We start from the raw sequence: 14,563 nt of genomic DNA, 5'->3' as shown, positions 1-14,563 counted from the left end.
TTCAGTCAGGTTCCTCATCAAACCAGAACTATTTTATTTCCCTGCTTTGGCTGTCTCCTGTTTCTACTGCCAACTGGATTTATGTCCTGGTTTTGGCCTTTAATCATCTCAATTCTCTAGTTATGTGATTTTTGCTCTTGTTTTTTACCTGGTTCCTACATTTTGCCTCTTGACCATGATTAACAGATGGCCTGGACATTTTAGTCCTGAACATGTTAGTGCTGTTTTTGTGATGCTTGGATTAATGGGGAAAGAAAGAAAAAAAAAACCTTAGAAATTAAGCTCCTCCCTTCCATTTATTAATAAAATACACATATAGAATAAACTGCCACTTGTAGTTGAAAACTTTTAAATTTACCCCTACAATGAATATCCTTTGAATGTGAGCTTAAGTTTCTTTACATAGTGAAGGAGGAGAAGTAGGGGACTCCCCAGAAGCGTTCAAGTCCAGGCTGGATGGGGTTGTGAGCAACCTAGTCTAGAGGAAGGTGTCACAGAATCACAGAATTGCCAGGGTTGGAAGGGACCTCAAGGATCATGAATCTCCAACCCCCGATGTCCCTGCCTATAGCAAGGGGTTGGAATTAAATGATCTTAAAGGTCCCTTCCAACCCAAACCACTCTGATTCTATGATTCTTCTCTGCTTATTCTTTGTCTCTTTTTGTCCTAGTCCTCAGACCAAACAATGTTCCCTCAGAACAAGCAGGACTGCTTTCAGAGCCACAGACTCTAGGAATTGAGGCCATACTACAGTATGTCACCTACTTCAGTGCACTAGATGATTTTAAGATTATTTTATTTACACCTAAGTGTAACCTGAAAGTTAGCATGGAATTCACTAACATCTAAGAGCCTACAGTTCATCAGATATTTCTTTCCCCACACACTTTTGCTCATTTTCAATCTTTTTTTTCATCAAAGGAAGTAAATTTCAATGAACTAGAACCACTGTGTTTCTGCCAGTTCCCATTTAAGTGAGTTTCACTTAAGTGAGCTGGAACCACACACCTCTTCCCCTGAAGTAGGACCTACAGCAGTGAAGAAAAAGCAGAGTGCCCAAACCACATCTGTGGTTCTACTGTCCTCATTTTGATGAATGTTCCAAAGACTAACAGGCATAAGAAAACATCCACCTGGGACCCAAACCTGAAGTACTAAAGTTACTGACTTAAATTAGCAGAATTGCTAGAAATCAGTTTACTTAGCCACATAATTGTGTAAAACACAGTTAAACATATTTTTATAATTCCATCAGTTTGCATAACCTAACACACCTACTTTCATCTGGCACAGGGCTCCACACCAGCTAAGGATCTGATGAGGTATTTGTAATAACAGTCTTTACATTCCTGTCTCAATAGTGATGCAGTGATGTGCTAATGTGGCAGTGTAGTTAGTTGCTGATGTATGAAGTGCAGCTAACTAACAATACACTGCCTAATCACCACACACAGCGCTAGGTGGTCACTAACTCTGCAGAGCTTCACAAACATTGCTCCTATTTCTTTTCACAGATCTTCATCTAGAAGATTTGCAAGGCATATTACTTGCTTCGTTTGTGTGCTCCTATAATAAACAGATTCTTTTGCATTCTGTGAAATGCCAAGATGAGGATAAACTTAATATTTTGTTGCCTGTGGCAGTATGTGTGATAGAAGTCTGCAGTGTAACATGAATCAAAAGGACCAACTTGCTCTCAGCACACATCCTGCTGAGGAATAATACTATGCCCTATTCAAATTGTGCTTCCTGGTGAGACTACATGCAGATTTTTAGGACATCCATGGTCACAAATTAAGTTATTTTGTGAAGCAAGTGGAGAAGAAAAACTCTAAAATGGACTTCTCTTTTTTTCTATAGAATGGAAAGGTAACTACTTTTTCAGGTACAGCCTTCAGGTAGTGAAAATTTCAAATTATTCATTAAAAATAAAACTAAAACAACAGATTGCATTTGCCAAATATCATTAAACAGAATTTAACCATTTTTTTAAAAATCATGTAGTTTTTAGTTATGATTCTTCAGCTTTAAGAAACTTCCAGAGAGTTTAAAGTTGTTCGAAATTACTACTGAACTTATAAATAACTGAACTAATAAATAGCTACTGAACTAATTCCCTATCTGTTTCAAGTGTTTCTAAACTTCCTACTGCGTTGGTATATATGTGGAGATGAAAATCAGAGACTGAATCAGTCAAAAATTCTTTCAGTTCTCTGGATAACGGGAATACAAAATACAAGTATTATTCCAGAAGTGAGCCAAGCAATATACACAAAATTAAAAAAAAAAAAAAAAAGCCAGTAAGAATCAATCAAGATGATGCAAAAGATTCCACACATAAAAATAGCAGCTCTCCAGTTTGATGCTAAAGGTATGTGGAGCAGGGTAGCAACTGCATGTTAGCTGATGTTAAGAGTTTCAACCAGCTAACATACACTGCCACCCTACCGCACACAGAGGCATCCCACCTGCACTGCTGGAAATCAGATCCCTACTTCCGACCAAAGTGCCGGTAGTATGTCCCGGCAGCAGGTGGCAGTGCGTTAGTGACTGCTCCATTCAGCACAGCAGCCGCTAACAGCACACTGCCTTCCCGCCACAGAGTCCATGCAGAGCGAGATTTCTCATGAGATGCATGTGCCTAGAAGACATATCTTATTGCTTACCTAAATTCAGCACTGTTTCCTCTTTTGAGATTCGTGCTCTAAAGTATGTATACATACATATATATATTAAAGCAATAAATGCCTTCATGGCACAGATAAGTTTCTGATTCGATAAGACTTGAATTACAGTAGTAACACAAACCCCATGTAGAGCGTGACAAGAATCAGATCCCAGACTGTCAGAAAAAGGAACAGAAAATTGTTGTGAACAGATTCTCACATGTGCCAGTATGTTATCTTCACTTTGTATTACACACACTTGTTTCTGTCCTTTTTGTTCATGGGCAACCACATCAGTCATTGCAGGATCCCAGGCTTGACACTAAATGAGCCTGAAGTCTAATTCACTAGAGTATATTTTCTTATTCTGAAATAACAATTATCACAGATTACTTCATAGTACAAATTAACTTCAGGTGTTGAGGTACACTGTGCCTCCATTTACAGCTATGAGGAAAGCCTGAAGACCCCAAGAGTCAAGTTTAGGGATACAGGATGGGTGGAGGTAACACTTTACCCCCAGCACTTATGTTGACAGAAAGTCCTTTGGAACAATGCTGAAGACAACCACTGAGTTAGATGTTTTATATCAAATTGAGTGAATAACAAATGTGAAACTTTTCCCTTGCTTCTTTAAAAACAGCTCCTAGATCACTCAAATTAAATAGCACCAGCTCTGAATTCTCAGTACAATACACCAGAACATTCACTTGCCTGAATGCTGCTGTCAGCAGCTGAAGAACAGCGCTGGTTTAACAGACTTGTCCTGGTTCCAGAGGCATCTCTGCCTTTCCACGATGCTCTTGAGCGAGGCAGTCTGGAGCGCCGTGAGCAGCTGTTGGGACCTTGGGACAACAGCCAGCTAACACGCACTGCCAGGCTGCAGCGTTCCTCTCCATCTCAGCCACCAGCTGCCTCCAGCCTCTTCTCCTGGAGCCCCATCTCTGCTTGCTTCCACAACTCAGCTTTTCCCGTGGTGTCACCTAAGTACAGGATTTATTTTGGAGTGATATCCTCAGCATGCTGATGGCAATGCTTCTGTACCATGCCCATACCTATGCGCACACTGCTCATCTCTCACTTCAGCACTTTCAGTGTGGTCATTGTTTGTTACAGTGCCAGCCACTCCACCACGTAGTCTCACCAGGTTTTGTTACTGGTGCCTTCACACACAAGATACCTGTGCTTTGCATCCTGCACTTTGGTGATGGTTCTGAATCCTCACCTCAACAGCTTTACCACAGTGTGTTTTTTAGCATTTCAGATCCTGCGATTAAGAAGGTGTAAGTATTAACAAGAAAGTAAAAAGCCTGTAATCCCTGTTTCTCAGAATCACATTCTCGAGCCTCCTTCTTTCTCTCCCCCAGAAATACAGAAAGGGAGCACTTCAGCACAAGAGCCAAGAGCAAACATCTGTTCTGCCCTTACCTCAGCCGCTTTCTGTAGGTTTTGCTCCCTGATCCACTCAAGGTCTTTTCCAAGCACACTCATAACTCTTCCTTGAAAGAAAAGAGGCACAGCACTCAGTGGATGCCGGGTTCCCAAAGGGGCGGCAGCTCCTCCCCCTCCATCCTTCCATCCCTCCATCCCTCCATGCCTCCATCCTTCCATCCCTCCATGCCTCCATCCCTCCATCCCTCCATGCCTCCATCCTTCCATCCCTCCATGCCTCCATCCCCGGACAGGTGCAGTCCTCGGGCCGGCAACCCCGCATCCTCACAGGGCTCTGGGACCCCAGGCGCCGTTATTCATAGCCGGTACTCCTCCGCTCTCACCTGCCCCCCGGCAGACTTTCCTCCTTCCCAGTCCACCCCTGCGGACCTGGCCGAGCCCTCCGTTTGAGCGACCTGACCCCGGGGCTCCCGCAGCGGCACAGCCCGGACGGCGGGCAGGTGTGAGAGAAGCCGCCTCCAGGCACGGCTCTTGTAGGCAGGCGGCCTCCTCGCACTCTCCGCCGGCCGCCGGCGTTCTTTAAGTGTCCGCGGGCGCGGCCGGCGAGGCGGGAACCCACTGCTGGCCCGGCCCGGCCCGGCCCGGCGCTGCCCGCCGGCGGGACGCGGCGCGCCCGGGCTGCGCGGCGGCGCCAAGGAGCGGCGGCGGCGGCAAAGGAGCGCGGCGCGGCGTGGCGGAACCCCCGCGGCCGCGGGTAGCGAGGCGGGCGGGATCTGTTCCGCGCCCGGGGCAGGCAGGCGATGTAGGACTCCGACGCCGGGCGGGGGCGACGCGAGGCCCGCACCTGTCCCGTTCTGGCGGTGCCGGCGGGACGGGGGGCTCGGTGCGTGAAAGGCAGCGCGCAGGGCTGCTTCTCAGGGCTGGCAGCTTGGGCCAAGAGATTGCAGGAGAGAAGAGCAGTTACCAGCGCGCTTTCTTCTGCATTTTGTTCAAAATAAGTTCTGAGCGGCACTTTGTTACCTTTTGTCGCAGGCTCAGGGTGGTGCAGTTACACCACTTGAGTTTTCAACCAACAAGAGCTGAGGGACACACAGCATGTCAGAGAACCCATTTTTCCTCATTCTAACTTCTAAGTTTCGGAATTAACATTAGAATCATAGAATCATTGAACCGTTTGAATTGGAAGGGACCTTTAAAGGTCATCCAGTCCAACTGCCATGCAATGAAGGAGGACACACAGCTACACCAGGTTGTTCAGAGCCTGGCCCAGCCTGGCCTCGAATGTCTTCAGGGATGGGACATCCACCACCTCTGCACACAACCTGTTCCAGTGCCTCAACATCATGATTATAAAAAACTCTCTTATACCCAATCTTCATCTCCCCTCTTTTTGTATGAAACCATTTCCCCTTGTCCCATCACCTCAGACCCTGCAAGTCTGTCCCCTTCTTTCCTGTAGCTCCCCTTTAGACACTGAAAGGCCAGTCTCAGGTGTCCCCAGAGTCTCTTCTCCAGGCTGAAGACCCCCAGTTCTCTCCACCTGTCCTCATATGGAAGGGTTCCATCCCTTGGATCATTTTTATGACCCTTCTCTGGACACACTTCAACAGGTCCAAGTCTCCATATCTCCATTAAAATGTTATTCTCTGGTACTAAGAATATAGTGCCACATATGAAATGGACTCAAATTTTCCTTATTTATGTTTTCACTTTTCTTTCCCCCAGAAGAAGAAACTTTCCAATTGGAAAAGTGATAGGTGACAAGAGGAAAATTTTCCCTGAAAAATCTCCTCATGTCATGTCCTGCTTTCCTTGTCAATTCTATAGCAGCCTATGCGATGTCTGGATGAGAAGATCATACAAGCAAGGCAAGAGAGGAGAATATATTTATTAATACTTCCGTTCTCAACAAAACTTAAATAGCAGGTTGTAGAGCTGTTATGCTAAATCAGTGTAAAACTGTGTCAGAGGTGCTGTTTTGTCATCTCACTGCTATTGGTAAGGAGACAGCAAAGTACACGCAAGTTACCAAGTGGCTGAGTCGCTCAAAATCACTGTAACACTCGGTGTAAAACAAACAATAAGGAGAGCACCGCAGGAGTTCTGCCACAAAGACTTGTTTGCAAGGCGTTCGTTTAACTGAAGATGAACTCTTCTTACCGGAGTAATACTCAAACAAGCATTGCCAGCCGGTGCTTCTCTGCACAGTCACTGCCTGGAGGCAGCACTGGCAAGTGCTGCAGAACCAGCTCATGGTAACAGGTCATCCATCAGCAAAACTCAAGCAAAGTGTATCCAACAGTTACTTACCAGACCACTTCCCCGGCCTCTAACAAAGTTTTAGCTTCCTAGAACTTACTGAAAAGTATCTCTCAGATGAACAAATCAGTAACAGTGCAATTTTAAGTGAAAATAATTTGCCTCACAGTGCAATGCTCTAAAGGGTTTACCATCTGAGAGATTCATGGCTGCAAAATGCAATAAAAACCTGAAGTCTTTAGAGTCAGTGAGCATTTTTTTGAGTAAACCAGAGTTAGAATTAATCAAACTTCAGTGCAGAAAATGTTTAAAAAAAACTTGAAACACCCTTGCTCTAGAATAATTATTATGAAACTGTTGTTCAGTTGTCAGAGTCAAGTCAGACGTTCCCAATTTTATAAAAAAAAAGGGGGGGGGGGGGGGGGGAGAGAGGGAGAAAGAGAGCTATAATTGATCTGTAACTGTGTAAATCTTTTTAAGAAACCAATTACAAACACTGCCAGAAGTCTCCTGTGGAATATGATAGTTATTCTCATTTTCTGACACTTACAAGATACATTTACAGAGTGTAAGCAATTCCACATTCATTAAAGCTGACTTCTTCACCTGAAGTGCCTAATATTTTGGGAATTATGTGATAAGTGAGTGCTCTGTTGCCACTTACAAACTGGGAATGAACTATAAACAGTGCAACTTGGTTTTAGAAAAGCTGCCCACAGCTGAGCATGTAACTTCTGAAATGCTACCAGCACCTCACTAAAATTTCTTCAAAATGAAATTAAATGATTAAATGTCTTGATTTTTCTCTCATTTTTTCTCCTTTTAAGCTCCACATTATGGAACACATGCAGCCAATTGCTCCATTATTTCACTTATATACAGGAATTGTGGGTTTGCAGTGTTCAGTTTCTAGCTCACTGTTAAGCACATTCCCTTAAAATCGGAATGTAAAAACCATGCAATTTGTCTTTTTGGCAGCAGATGGTGCTAATATGTTTTGGTTCACCAAAGCCAAGTTCAAAGTCTTGCACCCGGATTGTGACAACCCCCCACTATCAGTACAAGTTGGGGATAAAGGGATGGAGCGGATGGAGCACAGCCTTGCTAAAAAGGACCTGGTGGTGCCAGTGGATGGGAAGCTGGACATGAGTCAGTAAAGTGCCAGCCCAGAAATCCAACCATTTTCTGGGCTGCATCAAAAGAAGCAGGGCCATCAGGGTGATGCAGGTCATCCTGCCCCTCTACTCTGTGCTGCTGAAACTTCGCTTGAGTACTGCATCCAAATGTGGAGTCCTCAGTACAGGAAAGACGTGTATCTGTTGGAGCACGTCCAGAGGAGTGCAACAAAAATGATCCAAGTGATAAAACATCTCTCCTATGAGGATAGCTAAGAGAGCTGGAACTATTCAGCCTGGAGAAGAAAAGGCTCCAAGAAGACCTGAGAGTGATCTTTCAGTATCTAAGTTTCAATACCTAAAGATGCAATAGCACAACAGGCTCATTAGCATTGTCTGCAGTGATAGGATAAGAGGAAATGATTTCAGACTAAAAGAGGAGAGATTTAGATCAAATATAAGAAAAAAAGTTTGTTACGATAAGGGTGGTGGGGCAATAAAGATTGTTGCCCAGAAAGCTAGTGGGTGCCCTGTCCCTGGAGACTTTCAAGGCCAGGCTGGATAATGCTTTGAACAACCTGACCTTGCTGTAGGTGTCTATTCTCATGGCAGGGGAGTTGCACTGGATTAAGAATCCCTTTCAACTCAAATGGTTCTATGATGCTACCAGCTTCAGCAGACTCTGAGATAAAATATCATTTTTTTTGTTTGAAAGTAAGATGTGAACATGAACAGCAAGCTTCACAAAGTCACCAGACAATTAAGCCATGGCAAAGGCACCACCTCCAGAAAAAGCTGAGTTTATCACATGCAAACCACTGAACAAGAAGAAACAGGAGCCCTGGTGTCTCAGAATGTAATAATAACTTACTGACTCTTACTGACAGAGCCTATACTTACTTCTAACAAGTAAAAAGGGCACAAGATCTCATCACTGAAAACTGTCTTAAAGTAATAGGTCAGAGATTGTCTCCATTTCAGCGAAAGAGAAATAAAAACAGGATTTCCAAAGGCTAGAGAAACCTGCCTGACTAAGGAGAACAGTGAACATAAAGTGTGCCCTGGTCTAAAGCAATACAAATGGTTTTCCAGAGAGAATGCAGTCACTGTCTGTGATACCCAACTGGAGAAACTAAAAGAGATGTAGCCAATTGTGCTAGAAAGAAAGGAAGTGATTTTTTTGGAAATTGAAGAGATATATCTGAATATGATTCATAAAAATTTTCTGTTGCTCTTTGAAATATGTAGGGAAAAATTGTTTAACCCATTTCAATGAAAATTTTATTCCCATCAGCAGTTGCAAAGTGATGAGAAGTTTCTGGAAAGTGTGGCTTCCTAACAGCTTGAGATGGAAGTATCTGTTTTGTTAGAATCTCACAGTGGTCTTGAATTGAAAGATTTTTCTGCCTGTATTCATTTCTGGTTATCCCTAGTTTTCAGCCACTATTCCAGAAAAATCCCAATCTTGTCTGCTCAGACACGTCAGTGCCGTGAGTAAATTAGAGGAATAGTTCTTAGCGTGGTACAGAGCAAACTCTGAAGTCTGACAATAGACTTAGATATCTGCTTTTGCAAAGGGCAGGTTTGATTCTCAAATGTTTCTGAGTCATGGTAGGCAGAGAAAGGTTGGGTAAGGAAGGAATCAGGAAAGGGAAAGGACTTGCTGCAATTCATATGGCTGTTCTCTTCACACTGTCATAAGCAGTCATTGTTTCGATTCCAGGATGAAATATTATTGACCATAAACTGGAATATTCTGGCAGTGAAGCCACAGCTTTCGTTTAGCTGAACAAAGCCTGGGCAATTATTATTTCCTTCAAAATATGATGTGAACCATAGTTCTGGTTTCTTTGCTGGGGTTTTCCATTAGCCATGTATTTCACATCTCAGTTACACAGTCTGCTCATTAGACAGCTTTTCTCTCACTGATCTTTGCCAACACAGTGAAACTGTTTGTGAACAAATGGAGAGTGAGGTCTAGAAATGATTTTCTGTTCTTTCTCCTCAATTGAACCACAACAGTTCAGGAATTAAGGAAAAGTTCATCCCCTACACAGGCAAGAAAGAAAACAAAAAAACTGATTCTGAAGCTATCCCTTGTGTGCTGCATTCTGTCACTGCAAGTATGCTGCATTTTCTAGAAAAACATACCTGTGAACGATGGTGTACCACCTTTACATTCTTCTGTTCTTTGTGCACTTGTGCCACACAGTGACTTAAACTTCTGTTATTTTCAATGTTATATTTAACAGTGAATACTATCTTAGTTCACAAGCTGTGTAAGTAGATGAATGTGGGAATACAAGAACTATTCAGAGCAGCAGCTGTGAAGCAAGATGAACAGCATGAGAACCAATGACACCTCTATAAGAAGAGAGAAAGCAAAAGGAACAGCTCATGGCTCTGATTGGGTAAGTTCCCACATGCACAGTTAAGGAGTGATTCTAGAATACTCTGCTGACATGTAAAGGTGGATGGGAAAGTCGTAAGAGCAAATGGGAAAGCTAAAAAAGGAATCTTGTGAATGTATATAAATGATGTGAGAACTTGTAATAAACAATTTGGATCATTCACATCTGAGTCCGTGCAGCAGACACTGCAGATGAAGATCTCTTTAGTTCAAGTAGGAATTTGTGTCAGCTGTCAGTCTGTGGCTTGTACAAGGTTTTTAATTGTTCTGAAAACAGGAGATAAAATAAGAAAAAAGGAAAAAAAAAAACAAAAACAGTGAAGCTGAGAAAGCTGACAAAGTAATTGGACACACCAACGAGTTTTGTCAAGCAGGTATTCCCTTTAGTACGGCACTGGGTGCATGGGGGATTGCTCCCACCAAACATCCACACCGAGAGAAGCAGTGACTACATATTTAAAGGTATAGTGAATGAATATATATTCATTTCATTCCAAGGATGTGGGCAGCAATAACATTTCTGGTGGTCATGGGATGAAGGACAAGGTCATGCTTGCTGTAAATTTCCAACCTTTTAAGAAGGGTAGACCAAACTATCTACAAACAGTTCCCACTGATGTTACATTGAGCCGAGGCATCTGTTTTGCCACTTTATCTTCAACAGCGGGACATCTATTCTACTTTCTTATCTTCATTTGACAACAAGCTCTGCAGCCTCCTTTGCGCTCTCTTCTTGAGCTTACATTTATGCAAGCCTCCGTCCTTCAGCTTATATCTGTTCAAGTTATGCATGAGGTTGTTGTCACAATATAGAAAAAGCTGTTTTCATGGTTCACCATTTATCAAGTGATAATGCTTGGAGGGGTGCATTTTAGTAAAGTGTTTGGCCTTTAATGCAAAATACTCTTGACTTTCAGGATTGCTGGTTTTAACAGTGCTTTCAGCTTTCCTAAAACAATACAATTCACAATCAATTTCTTCAGCATTACATTATAGTAATCACCACTTGTCTCTGTTCATCTGGCAGATGAAGAGCTATCCTTCTAGGTCATACTTTTCCAGGCCTTTCTGCTGAGTTTCTCCCTTCAGTGTATACTGCTGGGTTTTTTTTTTTTTTCTGTAACATTAAGAAACCAACAGGATGAGACGCTGCTGCAAAGACTGTCTTAGTTAAAGCTCCCAGAACAGAATCCTGTGCTTGCTTTGAGGGCTGCACACAGCATACTACAGTTTGTTTAGCTTGGCTGAATTCCATCCCAACAACAGAACACCTAGGTTTGTTGCCAGATGTGTGACTAAATAATATTTCAACCAGGAATCCAAAGATTCTGGATTAACCAACTGCCAAAATGCCACCAATATCCATTTCTTTCCAAAGCATTTCTAGCCACTTCTATTGGTAGCACAGTACTTGGTACTGGTAAAAATGGTAAAAAACAAAAAAACAAAAAAACCCACCTGCACATTATCCTGGGTGACCCTGCTCCAGCAGGGGGATTGGATTGAATGATCTTTTGAGGTCCATTCCAGTCCCTGCTGTTATGTGATTCAGTGATTACCACTAGTTTATTCACATGTACTCACGTAACTTCCAGTAAGATATGGAAACTCCATTATAGCACTCGGGAAGCGTAACTGTGTAAAGTGCATAACAGTTCATATCATTACTTCTCTGCATTTTCTAGTGCAGAATACTTGAGGAAAGCATTGAGAAAAAAATGCACATTATTCTCATCATCATGATACACCGACAAAAAAAGAATTACCACATGGGAGCTTTGTTTTGAAAAGGTACTTACAGTTTAGGGTACAACTTCAGCTTCATTGAGGGCTATACTACCACCACTGTGAAAAGGAGTGGAGAGCAGTGCTGGGCAGCTGTACTCTCTGAAGAACTGTCTGAAAATTCATCAGATTGGAACATGGACTAAAAATTGCCTGTGAAGTACAACTGGACTGTGAAGAAAACAATTCCACAAAGGTCAGACGATTTAATTGCAGCAGTTCTCCATCCAAAATCAATTTGAATTTGTTTACAAAATTGTTCCTGAAATTCTATGGCATCTGCATACCATGGAGACCATCTCCAATTTCAGTTCAAGAAAACAGTATTAGGGGTATTGAGTTGGACTGTATTTTAAGCTATTTGTCTTTTCATTTGAGTACTATAGTTTTTCGATCATGTCAGTAGCTACAATCACAGATAATGTAACCCACTATCAAGATGCTGACTTCATTGTAGATGTTCATATATTTCAGCTCTCTCATCCTTCTGAGCTCCTGAAACCTTTTCTTGATGGTCACTGTACAAATACAGTCACGTGTGTCTACCCACAATGTCTGAAATGCTCTCCCCTCACTGCAGATATGAATGCATTCCAGCTTGTCTCAGAGGAATGTTTTTTCTTCAGTTCTGCAATGCTGTATTCCTCAATCCACTCAAAGACCAGTGAGGTAAGGGAATTGCTGTGTGAATTTCACCAGGAAAATAATTGCATAACATGAGAAAAGAGAGGAGCACAGTACTAATGTACATATAAATTGAGCTGTGTTGGGGGCTGGCTATCAGATAAAACAAGAATAAAATGATAGAAAACATTTATCAATAAATATATCTGAAATTGCATCAGTTACACCTTTCATACAAGCAACCCACTGCAAGAGGTTGATCTATTTTAAAAGAATGCAAAATGCCCAAGGACATATTTGAAATCGAAATGTGCTAGGAAACCTTCTTCATCTGTTTATTTCCACATGAGATCTGAGTTAGACAATAATAAAAACTACTTCTTTGTTGTGGTACAGTGAATGTCCCTTAAAGCACAATAATACAGACCTGCCTCATATGTCAAGTTAAGTAATGTTTTCAGACATTCAGCATTGCTCTTTATTTCTAGATAGTTCTACAAACTCTTCTGAGGATTCGTTTAAAGTTAGAAGCATGATGCATTCATCAAGCAGAGAACTGATCTCAAACCAGAGGGATATTTTTCTGTAAATGGTGTAATTTTTTTTGCTACATCATTCATGACAGACAACAATAAAGTAATAAAATTAAAAATGATAGAACTATGATGTCTAGAAACTTTTTAAAAACAACATTAAAAAAAATCCTAAGCTTCCCTGCTTATATACGTGTGAATATATATGAATATATTTATATGAATGTGTATAGGTAAATACATATAAATGGAGACATATGAAGAGGTGTCTCTCTGCACTGTCCCCTGACCAGCAGTCATCCACTCTCCTGCCCAAGCCTGGAGCAGCACCCTTTCCCTCATGTGACCTAAGGTGCTGCAGGAAGGTGGGCTAGCACCAAACAACCCCCTGCTAACACACCAGAACCCTGGTAGACCAGAGCACAGGTGATCAGTTAGCCTTCTGCTCCCTGCTGGGTACACCAAATGCTAAACATTTGGACCCCTACACAGAGCCAGGGGAGGCGGGAGGCAGACACAAAACAAGGAAACCCCCATTCTGAGCTGCCTGAGGAAGTTTTAGGCACTGAGGAGCTGCCCCAGCACCACAGAACCTATCTGCAGCCCTGTAACAGCTGTCTACAAATTCACATGAGTGAAATTACACAGTCCAATATGTAAATTGTTTAAGACAATTAAGACATTTGGTAAATGCAATATAGACTGTTTATTTGTAATATGCCAGCATAATCACAATATTTGTTGTGAATTGAAACAAGATCTATTTACTGCTGTGAATCTTGCTTTCTGCAGTAACACTACACAAATCCAGGATGTTTTATGGTTATCTTGAATGAGGCCTTCTGGCTAAGATAGCAACAATAGCATTGAAATACAGCTCTTAGATAATGAGATACTAACAAATTAGATCCTTAGATATTTCTGTTGGTATCAAAAGCTGCTGGAACAGATTATAATAAACAGAAATAAACAGTCTGGTGGCCGTGCATGCACCCTTTTCATGCCAGAAATACCAGTGCTGCTGCTTTGCAAGTTGTCACTGCAGCTATGTTTCTCCTTTGTGTTTGTACAAATAAAGAGATATCCCATATATCACCATTGCTGTACAGTGATCATCCTCAGCTGCTAATCCTCTTCAACCTGATTCAAAGTTGTGAATTACTCCATGAGGAACCTCCAACAGCTCAGGGCTGTTTCCCTGAGGGTGATCCCTAACTCACTATGCTGCTTCACAAATCCTTGTGAAGGACTTCTCATATTTATTCCACTGAAGTTTCAGCAGCAGTAACAACAGCAGAAGTATCTGCCAGCTGCACATGTGTGCACAGATGGTGATCAATTCTATGGCAACTCTTCCATACTGGGCTTGATTTAGTTTGTGTTACACAACTTTGAAGCACCTGGCCTAGCAAACAGCTGCACAGAATCGGGGGAGGTTAAAGAAAAACATACAGTCAGTTCCCCAAAGAAAAGAAGTCAACATAGTGCTGAGGTCACGTCTTTATCACTTGTATTGTCTACCTATGATGAGCAGAGAGTATCACGTCTAATTACAAGCTCTTAGGAAGTCCTATAAGAGTATGTGGTGTGTAGTAGTCTTCTAAAACAGCAAATGCAGTTACTGCCTCTATTTATAATAATGAAAATACAGTACTTAAGTGCTTGATGTCTTCTTACTTGACCCTGATGTTTGTCTTCACCTTTTTTTGCCTTGACTATAAGTACCACTATGTTTCTTGTTTATTGTGTGTCATCTCTCTTTGCTACTTATTCTTTGT

At 42.1% G+C, this 14,563-nt stretch overlaps 1 long non-coding RNA gene across 2 annotated transcripts; it reads right to left on the bottom strand.

Moving 5' to 3' along the window:
- Positions 1 to 3,396: 3,396 nt before the first annotated feature.
- Positions 3,397 to 4,550, bottom strand: LOC149913093 (uncharacterized). Of its 2 annotated transcripts, XR_016462281.1 has the most exons (4): positions 4,443 to 4,550; positions 4,096 to 4,166; positions 3,848 to 3,934; positions 3,397 to 3,650 (listed from the first exon to the last, which is right to left on the bottom strand). It is a non-coding gene; the product is annotated as an uncharacterized LOC149913093 (long non-coding RNA). The 2 variants fall into 2 exon arrangements; XR_016462280.1 differs by having other exon boundaries at positions 3,397 to 3,934.
- Between the last annotated feature and the right edge of the window lie 10,013 nt (positions 4,551 to 14,563).

Source organism: Phasianus colchicus, chromosome Z, assembly GCF_987193195.1.
Source record: "Phasianus colchicus chromosome Z, bPhaCol1.hap1.1, whole genome shotgun sequence".
Lineage (NCBI taxonomy): Eukaryota > Metazoa > Chordata > Aves > Galliformes > Phasianidae > Phasianus > Phasianus colchicus.
Note: the sequence above shows the minus strand (reverse complement) of the source record. Positions and strands in the feature narration are given on the sequence as shown.